At 41.4% G+C, this 12,036-nt stretch overlaps 1 pseudogene across 1 annotated transcript; it reads left to right on the forward strand.

Annotated features, from left to right (window-relative positions):
* Positions 1–4,479: 4,479 nt before the first annotated feature.
* LOC147603118 (protein ENHANCED DISEASE RESISTANCE 2-like) lies at positions 4,480–11,748 on the forward strand (annotated as a pseudogene). The gene is made up of 22 exons (XR_015265672.1): positions 4,480–4,958; positions 5,567–5,638; positions 5,720–5,773; positions 5,884–5,949; positions 6,060–6,115; positions 6,361–6,440; positions 7,320–7,448; positions 7,565–7,602; positions 8,367–8,470; positions 8,565–8,660; positions 8,797–8,861; positions 8,964–9,035; positions 9,146–9,310; positions 9,403–9,629; positions 10,159–10,225; positions 10,326–10,501; positions 10,599–10,700; positions 10,832–10,879; positions 10,964–11,107; positions 11,206–11,301; positions 11,428–11,529; positions 11,607–11,748. The product of XR_015265672.1 is annotated as a protein ENHANCED DISEASE RESISTANCE 2-like (transcript).
* The last annotated feature ends 288 nt before the right edge of the window (positions 11,749–12,036 follow it).

The following is a 12,036-nucleotide window of genomic DNA, read 5'->3' on the forward strand; positions in this document are numbered from 1 at the left end:
CCACCAGCCATTATGCAGACAAATGCACAAGAATGACAAAAGCAAAGAGCAGGAGCCTCAAGCTCTCAACTGCAAATATCAGTGAAGACTGAATGCGTAAGCCTTAAGGCTTTTCAAAGCATAACCTCAGTTGAGCAAGGTCACTGCCAAAGTGTACTGCTGTCCACTGTCAAATGGTACCTGAAAAGCCAAGTCCAGAGGCACAAGGGCCTTGCCAACTGTGCAACAGAAAGAACAGAAGCTTACCAGATGAACCTGTGAAAGAAAGACAACAAATGTCCACCAAAGAATGACCAAATATCAGCAAAATACAGTTGCTACAGTAGTAAATCTCTGATTTGAATGTGTATTCCAGCTCCAGGAAGCAAACCAATCACTCAGGAAGTGACAATGGTGCTGTCCAAGTTGAAAAACTGCAAGAAAATGCCTGAAATGCAGTCGCCCCAACCAGGAATGCTACTGAATGAAGTCAACCAGCAAATCTGCAGCCAAAATAGAAGTCGCCTAGCTGAATGGAGCCCAGGAAGAGAGGCGACCAGCAAAATGTAGCAGATTTGGGCTGATTTGAAGTCAATCTATTGGAAAACACCCAGAAATGATGACGACCAGAAAAAAACAGCCCGGGAATGCAATTGTCAAGCTCCAGGAGAGAGAATTGATGCAGTTTCCAGCCAATTCAGCTTATAGAAGTAGTCGCCCAGCAAAAGGAAGCAATCTGGAGAAACTTTTCGCGTGATAGAAACCTTCGGGACGGAAGCAGGAAGCCACAAAGAGAGGCGACTTGCTGAAAATCTGTCCTAGAAGAAGGTAGGCAGCAAAAGTCAGATCCAGACGAAGCTTTCACGCGGGGGAAGGCTGGAAACCAAGGAAAAACCTGCTCTGATACCACTGTTGGGTGGAGTAGACAACGGAAGCAAAGGAGACGGAAGCAAGAAGCAAAGCATGCTGCTGAAGTAGAGTTAACTGAAGAATAATAGAAAGTACAAAAACTACACTCAATATGATGAAACCCTAGGATAGGTGTCCCAACACAACTAGGTGTCATAACAGGTACATGTACTAACTGTACCATGTAACCTAAAGTCTAATAAGTCTAATAACTAGACCTACAAGGCACATACCAAGGAATGTGCGGTACCTATGGATAGCCCATAGAGTAGCCTACAGGTTGTTCCATATAACCCTTTTCTCTCTTTGAGGTACAAAGCCCATATTAACATAGAAGTATGCTCTACCATTACAGCCTGTAAATTTTTTGTATAAGTATGTATACAAAGGACATGGTAGAGCTACTATAGAGTTGCAAGACAGAAATGGGGTTATTGATGAGGTTAGTCATTAACTAGATGCACGATCTGGATGCACGGTACGTTTCTGCGTCAGAGGCATGTTGGCGCATATATCAACATGATTTGTACGATGAAAAGCCCGATATACAAAGGTTACATGTTCATTTCCCAATGCATAATAATGTGCTTTTCAATGACCAAGATGACTTGCGTGATGTGATTAGTTGTGACAGAAACCAAAGAACATCTCTCACCGAATGGTTCAAAGCCAATCAATTGTATGAGGATGCAAATAGCTTATTGTATGTTGATTTCCCTTGCAAGTGGGTGTGGAATTCGGCTCTTCGCTCATGGACTAAAAGGAAAAGGGAAAATATGATTGGATGTATGTATAATGTTAGAGCTTCACGTACAGTTTTGAAGCCGAGCCTTTCCAGCAGCAATGGGGCGGCTTAGGGAGAGCAATATTACTTAACGGATGCTACTCGCAGTGTGTAAAGGGTGCAAATCTTTTGAGGATTTGCAAATAGTGAATGGACATTTGTATCCATGTTTTAAAGCTGCATGTGAAGCTAGAGGGACGTTGGAGAGTGATGAGGAGTGGTACATGTGTCTCCATGAAGCTGCAATTCAAAATACAGGATTCCAGCTATGTCAATTGTTTGTCATTATAATGGTTTTTTGTGAGCCTATATACCCTGGGCAGTTTTGGGACAAATTCTCCGCCGAACTTTTAGAAGATTTTTTCCATTCATTGCAGAGCAGAGAGGGTGTGTCGATGTTGGTGTTTGTCATTCTATAGTAAAGAATCAGGCTTTGTTGCACATGTAAGATCTCTTACACCAGTATGGAAAGCGGTTAGCTGATTTTGAAGGGTTGCCTATTCCAGATAGATCAAGTGTTGCCACTGTCAACAATGGTTTGCTGATGGAAGAGATGATGTTTGATTCTGTTCAGCAGGCCGATTTGTCTGTTTCCACCATGGAAAGGAGTCTTAATAGTTGTCAATCAAGAGCATTTGATGCTATCCTTAGAGCTGTTTCTTTGAACTAGGGTGGTGTTTTTTTCCTTGATGGATGAGGTGGATCAGGCAAAACCTATCTTTGCAATGCCTTGCTATCTCGATTGCATGGAGAGAAACACATTGCCTTGGCATGCACATCATCTAGAATAGTTGCATTGTTACTCTCAAATGGTCATTCAGCTCACTCACATTTCAAAATCCCATTAGTACTCAATGCTTCAAGCACATGTGGAATAAAAGCTAATAGCCCATTGGCCGAGGTGTTGAAGCTTGCAAGGTTTATCATTTGGGACGAGGCTCCAATGATGCATAGGTACGCATATGAAGCATTGGACAGGACATTGAAAGACATTATGCAAAGTGATACAGTGTTTGGTGGAAAAGTTATGCTCTTTGGTGGTGACTTCAGGCAAATATTACCGGTTGTGCCAAAGGGATCGCGTGAGGACATTGTTGATGCAACGTTATGCCGGTCACATATTTGGAGATATGTGAGTGTTTTAAAGCTCACCCAAAACATGTGGGTTAGACAGAGTGCTTATAATGGTATAGAACATGAATTTGTCAAATGGACATTACAAATTGGGGATAGCACTATAGGTCAGCCAAACAATCAAGGCAGAGTGGTAATTCCACCACAAATGTTGATCCATGGTAACTCTGTTTTGAGTTTGGTAGAATGGGTATACAAAGATCTTCAGAGAGTGGAGGATTATGCATGCTTCTTCAAAGACCGTGCTATTCTTGTACCACGAAATTTAGAGGTTGATGAGATCAATGAATAATTCTGCTCCGCAATTTGGACCCTCGATGGGGACTTTGTAATGGTTACCCTCCTCACCGCTTATTTCTAAAGAGTAATGCCCCTATCATTCTACTCTGCAATTTGGACCCTCGATGGGGACTTTGTAATGGTACGAGATTGATATGCAAGCAATTTAACTCAAAGGTGATAGAAGCAGATATCATTACAGATACAAACATTGGAGACAGAGTCTTTATTCCCAGGATAACATTTATGCCTACTATGCTTCGATTGCCTTTTGATATGAGAAGGAGGCAATTTCCTGTCAGGTTAGTTTTTGGTATGTCAATAAATAAGTCCCAAGGAGTGTATTGGGACTTTATCTGGTCACACAAGTATTCACACATGGACAACTGTACGTTGCTATGTCACGTGTTAGATTATCTGTTGCAGTGAAAGTGTGTGTAAAGCATATTGTGGAATATGAAAGCGGCACAAGAGGTTTCCAGTTGTAGCATGTATGGTTTCAATGGATTACATGTACACATACACATACGTACATACATACATACATCTTTATGCGTGTTTGTGTGTAACTTGATGTGCCTAGCTTCTAAAAGGAAAGGAAGGGTGATTTTACATATATTTCTTTTGCTTGTAACTATATGGAAAATGCTTCCTTGAAAATGCAAAATGCTTCCTGCCTGCCGCTAGAGACGGGTCGCGACACTAGTTCTATGAAACTAGTAAATGCAACTACTTTTTGATGTTGCATTGCAACTAGTAAATGACCCGCAACACCCCCCTCTTTTAAAAAGTTCCCTCTCTCTCCTCAAACCTATGCTAAAGCTCTTTCTTCCTCTCGTGAACCGCCATGTATAATTCTTCCTCTCCTCTCCTGAACCTACCATGTGTAAGGCATGGGAATAATAAAAATGAAGAATAAATCTAGATAAATTTTAAAGTTTTTAAAAAATGACATATTCTAGAATCTAGACTAGCTACTGTAAATATGTGTATAAAAGGGTAATGTTATGTTGACATAATTGACAAAATTCCAATATTATTATTAACTTTGTTTTTTTTTTCCAGCAGGGTTTCTTTTTGAAACAAATCCACCCCCTATTAAAAACGTCGATTAATCGAATTTCTTTTTTCACTAGTTCTTTTTGCTTTGCCATTTGATTGGTCGGCAGCGGCGCCTTCAAGGAACCGGCCGGCACTTCAACGGTAACGCGTCGGAAGTGGGGTCGACAACCGGCTGCTACCGGGAGAGGCGGGCTGCGGCAGCGGAGAACGCCACCGTATGCGACTGGCAATGGCCGGTCGGCAGCGTCGCAATTAACTGCTGAAAGCGAAACCCTGTGTCTGCACCAGCACATTTCTCTTCGATTTCCTCTGCAAGGCGCCCGTTTTTTGCCGTTGCATGTTGACGTAGATAGGCTTGCGCTTAAGGGATTGGCTTTTTTCCTTCGCAGCTACCGTTCTGCTTCTCCCCCCCCGCCGCTGGTAGGAGAAAGGGGTGGACTCATGCCTGTAAAGCTTCCTGCTTGGCTGCCATCACGTGTCCTCTTTAGAGTTTGGTTGCCATCGACCGCTTTTCGTTAGGGTTTGGCTGCCAGCGCTTTTGTTTTTTCAAGAGTTTGGCTGTCAAACCCTGTATTTTTGGTGCCACACTGTGGTTTCTATCCGAAATCAAGACAGAATCGTCTCTACTGAGCGAAAGAAGATGACCTTGTCTCTCTCAGACAGACGAAGCAGCGGGGCCGCATACGAGGGATGGCTCTACCACGTTGGCGTGAGTTCCCTTGGCTACCAGTTCTGCCGCTCCCGTTATCTTATCATCAAGGGGAAGCATGTGGAAATGTACACTGGCAATCCACATGAAAGGCCTAGAAAGGTATGCTGCATTTGCCTACTCTGTGATTGCGTGTGCCTGCGCGAGCGAGCGAGCGAGCGAGCGAGAGAGAGAGAGAGAGAGAGAGAGAGAGAGAGAGTCCTCCTGTATATGTCATGAAAATCTCCCAAAACAAAGAGCGTAAGAAATCCCTGTGTCACTTCAGCTCCATGCTCGCTAAATACGAGTGATGATCAATTAAAGAATTCCTTGTATCTCTTTAGTTTGTGATAGCATTTGCCTATACAACCTATCATGATCCATATATTGTACTTGTATTTCATGTTGGCAATGTAGCCTGTGTCTGAGCCCTTACAATGTAGCCTTAGTAGAGACACATAGAAACATGGTTCATCTACTCCTATAATTATGCTTGCCATGAGTACAGGCAGTGTGGGGTCTGGCGTGGCCACTTGCTCTTTACTCATGCAGGATACTATCATCACCATACTGATTGTCAATTGCGGAGTTGGCATGTTAACCTAGCCATTGGCACAAGTCGATAGCAAAGTTGGTGTTTTTCTAGTCATTTGCAAGAACGTCCAACTGAAAGATCATAGTTATTGGCAAGTTCATCAGCGTATGTAAGGTTTTTTACCAATGTTTTGCAGCCTATACGACGAGGTATTGTGGGAAATAATTTAATGGCCGAGGAGCTTGGTCGGCAGATTTATCATGGCCGGGTAAGCTTCATTCATGCTTGGAGGCATGTCTGTGCTCTAGTAAACCTGTAACTCTTGGGAGCTACTCCGTTTGTGATACAGGCCTTATATGTGCTGAGAATTTACAGTCTCATAGACTGCAACAAACAGGGCAAGGTATCTTGACTTTCGATGATTTTTCCCGTTTCCTGTGAATCATGGTGCTGCTTGCATCAACTTTCTTAGGTAAAAATATTGTTCTAATCAAAGAAGTTGCTGGTGGCTAGCTCGCCTGCAGCAGGGCTGGAGAGGCTCAAAAGTGGCTTGCTGCATTCCAACATGCAAAAGAAGAGGTAAGTTTTGCCTTCAAGAAGAGATATAATGGGTTTTGGCAGCCCTATAAGCCAACACACATGCCAGTAATCATTTGGAGACTATGCGTTTCTCATGTTTGTTATTGCAGGCTGTATATGAGAAGGAGAAAGGGAGTGCTCGTAGGAAGCTCAGAGGAGAAGAAGAGTAAGGAAACAGATTGTTGTGAGAACCAGTTCTCTTTGTCTTCCATCACGTAGTTGAGTAGTTAGGGGGTTGAACTCCCAATGCAGAGGTCGTGGGTTTAAACCCCGCTCGCTGCAGCTGGGTGTGACATGATGAATAAAGATCAGTTTCTCTAGCCTGTCATGTCATGTCAATGTACCCAAAAAATCTCTCAACAAAAAACTTTTTTTTCTTTGAGCCTAAGTTATGTTTCTTGATCTTGACAGGTTTAGGCTTAGTGGTTCCTCACGCTATCATGCATTTTCTGACGTCAAAATACCTCGCCATTCTATCAGAATTGGAAGAGGTTTGGATTTGTGTCGTTTTGTTCAAGTATTTATATATCTTATTTTTTAGTGCTCATGTTTATGAAATACCTTTCTTCCCCATCCCTATTCCTCTCAAGGCAGAGATATGATTAAATTATCTTCATGTGCACCTTTGAATAGGTTCCTACATGTAGGGAGAATAGGGGAAAGGGGTGAATTGTCTTACCTAAGGAAACATCAAGCTAACTACACAGAACGCCCCACCAATCAATGAGGAGACTGCTTTAAAAACAGCAGAGTGGTGTCCTCCTTAAGGAGGGGTGTCATCTGCCCTAAAACATATCTTCAAAATAACCAAGAGGATTTATTTTGTAGATGTTGGCTGTACTTCTTTTTTGTTTTCTTGCTTTTTCCTTATAACCTTCAGCAGCTTCGTTGACAAAGGTAAGTAATCTTTATAAGTACTTAGTAAACAAAAGAAAGCCCCTCTTTATTATTCATCAGTAATACTGTGAACTCACAATTATATAGTTAAGTGCTAATAAATTTAGGACCATTGGCATACATCATCATTCGCTGCCATTCACAACATAATCAGCACAAATCAAGCGTTTACAAACTACAAACACCAGACTCAAACATTGTGTAGGTTATATCTCCTCTGTAAGAGAGGAAGATAGATATTCTGTGTATTAGATAAGCTTCTTGGTTTTTCGGCTTCAACTTGCCATATCATATCACGATTGCAAAGGGTTATTTGTTTTCTATCTGAGTGCAGAAGTTTTGATAATGCATTTCTGTAAGAAATTCAAGTTATTCTGAAAAGAAATGCTAGCCGTTTTTCCTGATTTATAATTATACCTTACACATTGTAGTTTTGGTATCCAGTAATTGAGTGTTGTTTTATTGAATATCAGGCCCAGAGTCATCTGCGTGGCGTCCATCTATGGTGGCACAAGACCCAGATGATGTGGATGATTATTACAAACATCAAAAAAGTGATGCTATTGAGCAAGAAGAATGGAAGTGCATCATGAATGTCAATGGTAATTGACTGCTTTAGCGTCTATAATCCTTCTACATTCTGCTATTGAGAACTGTCTATAGGTTCTTTTCTGTTTTTGACTTTTTCGTCCATGTATGGGATTCACTTGTTTTGTAGGTTTACGGATTTTTGAAGATATCTCTAATAGTGCAAAGGTGAGAACATTTCTTTTTGCCCATGGTTGTGTTTTCATTTCTTTTGTTTTCTACAAAATTTTACTGTTTTTTTTTCCCAGAGGGTAGGGTTCAGGGTTCATTCTTGTCCTGGAAGTGATGCATGCGTTAGGGGTTTGTTTGTTTGTAGGCAGAATTTTGTTTTGACCAGATGCACGAATGCTTGCTTCCTTGTGTTACAGTTTTAAGTTGCAATGCAGGCTTCAAATTCTAGTTTCGTTCAAGAAAAGAAGGGCAAAAGGTAGCCAGCAGAATCTGAACTGGATGTTACTGCTTGGCTTTATTGCCTATGGTAGACAAGGGAAAAAGTCAAATTTTCAACAAGGCCCATAATTGGTTTCTGGGTACTTGCGGGGGTGGGGGCTAATCTGCTTGTTTTGGGGTAGTCATCAAAGTTTGCACCGTATGTTACTGCTTGTTCTTGTTGCCTATGCTATAGATGAGGGATAGGGCCTGTTTTGTCCCCAACAAGGCTCAGGACTGCCCATGGAGGTTCGCCTAGTGCAGCTTTGACTTGGCTCATCACTGTTTCAAATTCTTCACTAGCTGTCTGCTGCATATATGTATATACATACATATATGCATATACATATATATATGTATATATATATGGAGAGAGAGTCTTAGTGTGAGTGACACTTTGATTGTTGAAGGATTTTTCTCATTCAACTCTACCGTCGAGGCTGAAATACCAAATGGAGAATGTGTTTTCATGCTTATGCTAACTTTGACAGTTGTGTTGACAGGGCAAGAAAGGTTCTAAATTCATGAAATCTGTTGGTATAGTAGAGGCAACACCGGATCAGGTTTTTGATATGATAATGACTCTAGACAAGAACCAACGTCATCAGTAAGCGCATTATTTTAATTTCCACACATGCATTTAGTTGGGTTGGTGTACTTTGTCATTTTTTTCCAGCCTATGAAACCTCTGGTTGTGGTAGGTGGGACATCTTAACTGGTGATTTGGTGCTAGTAGAGGATATCGATGGCCATTCTGACATAGCGCATGGGATTTATGATCCAAGGTTTTACAGAAGGTTTAGCTTTCATTTTGATATATCTTGTGGTGTCAAGTGATGCAGACCATTTTCTTGATGAGTCACAACCTTGAAACAGAGCTTTCTCATATGCTTTCTTTCATATGTACATTGAGCATTGCTCCCTTTTTCACAGATGGTGCTTCAAAAAAGATTTTGTATCTTTGCGCCAATGGCGACATGATCAAGATGGCTCATTTTGTAAGGCTGTATGTTAAGTTCTCTAAATATAAATCTATCTATCACAAGGATATATCATATAAAAAATGATGCGTATTGTTTTTTATTGTTATTCATTGCCAGCCATCACTGAAGACTCAGCTGTTCATAAGAAGTGTCCTCGCCAATTTGGCCACCAGCGTGTTAAGCTAAATCGTATGTATATCATGTGAAAACACATTACTTAATTAATCATGTTTGTGTTTGAAAAAATAACCAATACCATAGTAAGCTGTGCTCAAAAACTTGTGCTCTCTTGGTTGCAGCAACTGTTTGGGAAATTTCTCCTCTCCCTTCAAGATGTGGCACGCCAAGGTCCCTCGTTACACAAATAATGGAGATCAGGCTTGTGGGATGTAACTTACTGCAGTATTTTTTTCCCTCTAAGTTCCAAACAACAATACCTTACTTCTTACTATGCAGAACAGCAGGTTTGACAAGTTTCACGATTATGTACGTTGGTGATAGTGCCTTTTGTCATGGTAACTTGTAGCAGGTATACTTACGTTCAAATGTATGCCAGGTATAAGGGAGTTCTTTGCGGCAAACAGTGAGGCTGGTGTTGATGGGGAGCATGTGGATTCCTATCCAGCTGTACTGACAACTACTGAAGGGGACTTGACCTCACAATCTATACAAGAAGCACAAGCTCCAGAAGTTAGCGAGCAATTTTATGATGCTATTGCTTTGGATGATTTATCTGGGGAAGATGACAATGAACCAGAAGAGCAACTCATAAGAAAGGGCAAGGTTTTTTTTTTTTGCCTAACCAGCTTGTGAGATTCAGTTTTACCTTTTAAGCAATCTTAGATTGTAGGATCTTCTCTCTCAAGGTCTCAGTTGTGACTTGGGCATAAGTTTTAAACTCTTTAACTTATCTGTGGTCTGAGTTGTCTTAGGCTGCTTTCACTAGTTGTGTCTTAAGTTTAAATCTGGTAGGCTATGGATGTGGGACGTCCTAGAGATATGGGGGGGTCTAAGGTCAATGGGATGCTATGTCTTGGCCGGAACACCTAAGCTCTCATGCTGCTTCACTCTATGTGTAAACCTCTCTTTAAAGAGAAAGACCTTGTAGTATGATGAACAATGTATGTAGTACGTACTGTGTACACTCTAGAGTAAAGAGTCGTTCTTTGTAATGTTCAATCCCCTCTACTCTTTAAACAGAGAAGACACTCTTCATATGTTGTGTGGTGCGTGCGTGAATGTGTGTGTGCGTGTAGAGAGAGAGAGAGAGAGAGAGAGAGAGAGAGAGAGAGATGTTTTCTTCTGGTGGCAGGGGAAAGCTTCTGATAGAAGTTCATCTTGGACTGTGAGGCTAGGCCTGTCAAGCAAAAGACCACCAAGTGAGTTTAATCTGCTAGTAATTATTATGATTTGCTTGAATTGTGTTGCAATATTTCTGTTCATGTTCTACTTCCCATAGTAAGATTCAAATATTTATAGGTCGTCAGGAGAACAATGATCTAATCATAGGTGCTGAACCTGTGGACATTGATATTAACATCTGCAAAGCCTCATTGAGACAAGGGAATGATGATGCTGATTCTGACTGCTGGAGTGATCCTGGAGGACAAGGTTTTATGGTTCGTGGACGGACGTACATTCAGGACAATATGAAGGTCAAATGTTTATTTATGCTTTTTTTTTTAAATTCTATCCCTTTCATCTAGTGTGTTTTGCAAGGATTCACATGAAATCTGGTTTCCTTATTTCTAGGTGCCCGGTGGAGATCCCCTCTTAAAACTTCTCGGAGTGGATTGGCTTAGACATGAAAAAAAGATTGATTTGGTTGCTCGACATCCTCGCAGTTTGGTGAAGGTCAGAAGAGAATGCCTGCAGTAAATCCATGCAAAGATATGTCGTGTCATGTGCACCCTTACATAGAACCACACAATCAAAGCTGTGGGCTGTGGCCCATCCATGCAGGCTGATACGTTGTTGTTTTGCAGATAAATGAAGTTAAGAAATTACCTTTTGTCCTCATTGTCAACCTCCAGGTAAAAAGAAGTTTTTTTACAGGCTTTACATGATGATTAGGAGTTTGGTTAACAATGCTAACTAGCTTTTTGCTGTGTTTATAGATTCCTGCCAAACCTAATTATAGCTTAGTGTTTTATTATGGAGCACATAAACCCATGAGGCCAGGCTCTTTGCTCCATAAATTTGTCACTGGGGATGATGCATTCCGTAACTCACGTCTCAAGCTTATTCCCAGAATAGTCGAGGTATTATGTACATGATGATCGAGACCAAAGTTCGTAGCATTCATGAACTCCTGTATGCCTGTTGGATTCAATCTCAGGTAATCTTTATGCTGCTGCAGGGATATTGGGTGGTGAAGCGTGCTGTTGGAACCAAGGCCTGCTTGCTAGGCAGAGCTTTAACTTGCAAATACTTTAGTGAAGACAATTTTTTAGAGGTTTACAAATGCCCTATGAAGAGATGTGCATTTGTGGGTGGTTGTGAAGTTTGTTATTGTCTTTTAAGGAGAGGAGGTTGTGATCGCCTTAAACTTTGGTTTATGCTTGTGGGTGACTTTTTGCAGATAGATGTAGACGTGGGCTCTTCCTCTGTGGCACGTAGTGTATGCGGCCTGGTTTTGGGTTATGCCACCAGTGTCGTGATGGACTTTGCAATGCTGATCGAGGTATATCACCTTTATAATCTGTTGTGGTGGTAAGTTGGCCTTGTCCTTGAAATTGACTTTAATTGTTTATTTTGCAGGCCAGGGATGAAGGTGAGCTGCCAGAGTACCGAGTACCTGTTGGGTGCTAGTAGGATACACCGGATCAACCCCAAGTCTGCATTGCCCTACGAGGAGATGTAACAATGCTTCCATTCTTTACTATACCAATACAGCTTGCAGCATGTAAGTTGAAACTATGAAACCATATGAAATATTATAGAACCGAGATCCTGCCTCTTGGTTCCTGTGGGAGAGGAGCGGGGTGAGATGGTACTGCAGCTCCTGTTATGCTGACAGACATCTTGTGATTTTAATGGTTATGCAGGTATACTGACGTCCAGAGACCCCACACACACAAATCTTTTTGTAATTTAGCATTTTTTATACCACAAGCAGCAGATTTGACAGTCTGATGGTGGTTCCTATACTCTACACAGAAATAGCAGGTAGTCAATTTTTTGTCTCTTC

This window comes from Cibotium barometz, chromosome 65, assembly GCF_041138505.1.
Source record: "Cibotium barometz isolate CiBa-2024 chromosome 65, ASM4113850v1, whole genome shotgun sequence".
In the NCBI taxonomy this organism is placed as follows: Eukaryota; Viridiplantae; Streptophyta; class Polypodiopsida; order Cyatheales; family Cibotiaceae; genus Cibotium; species Cibotium barometz.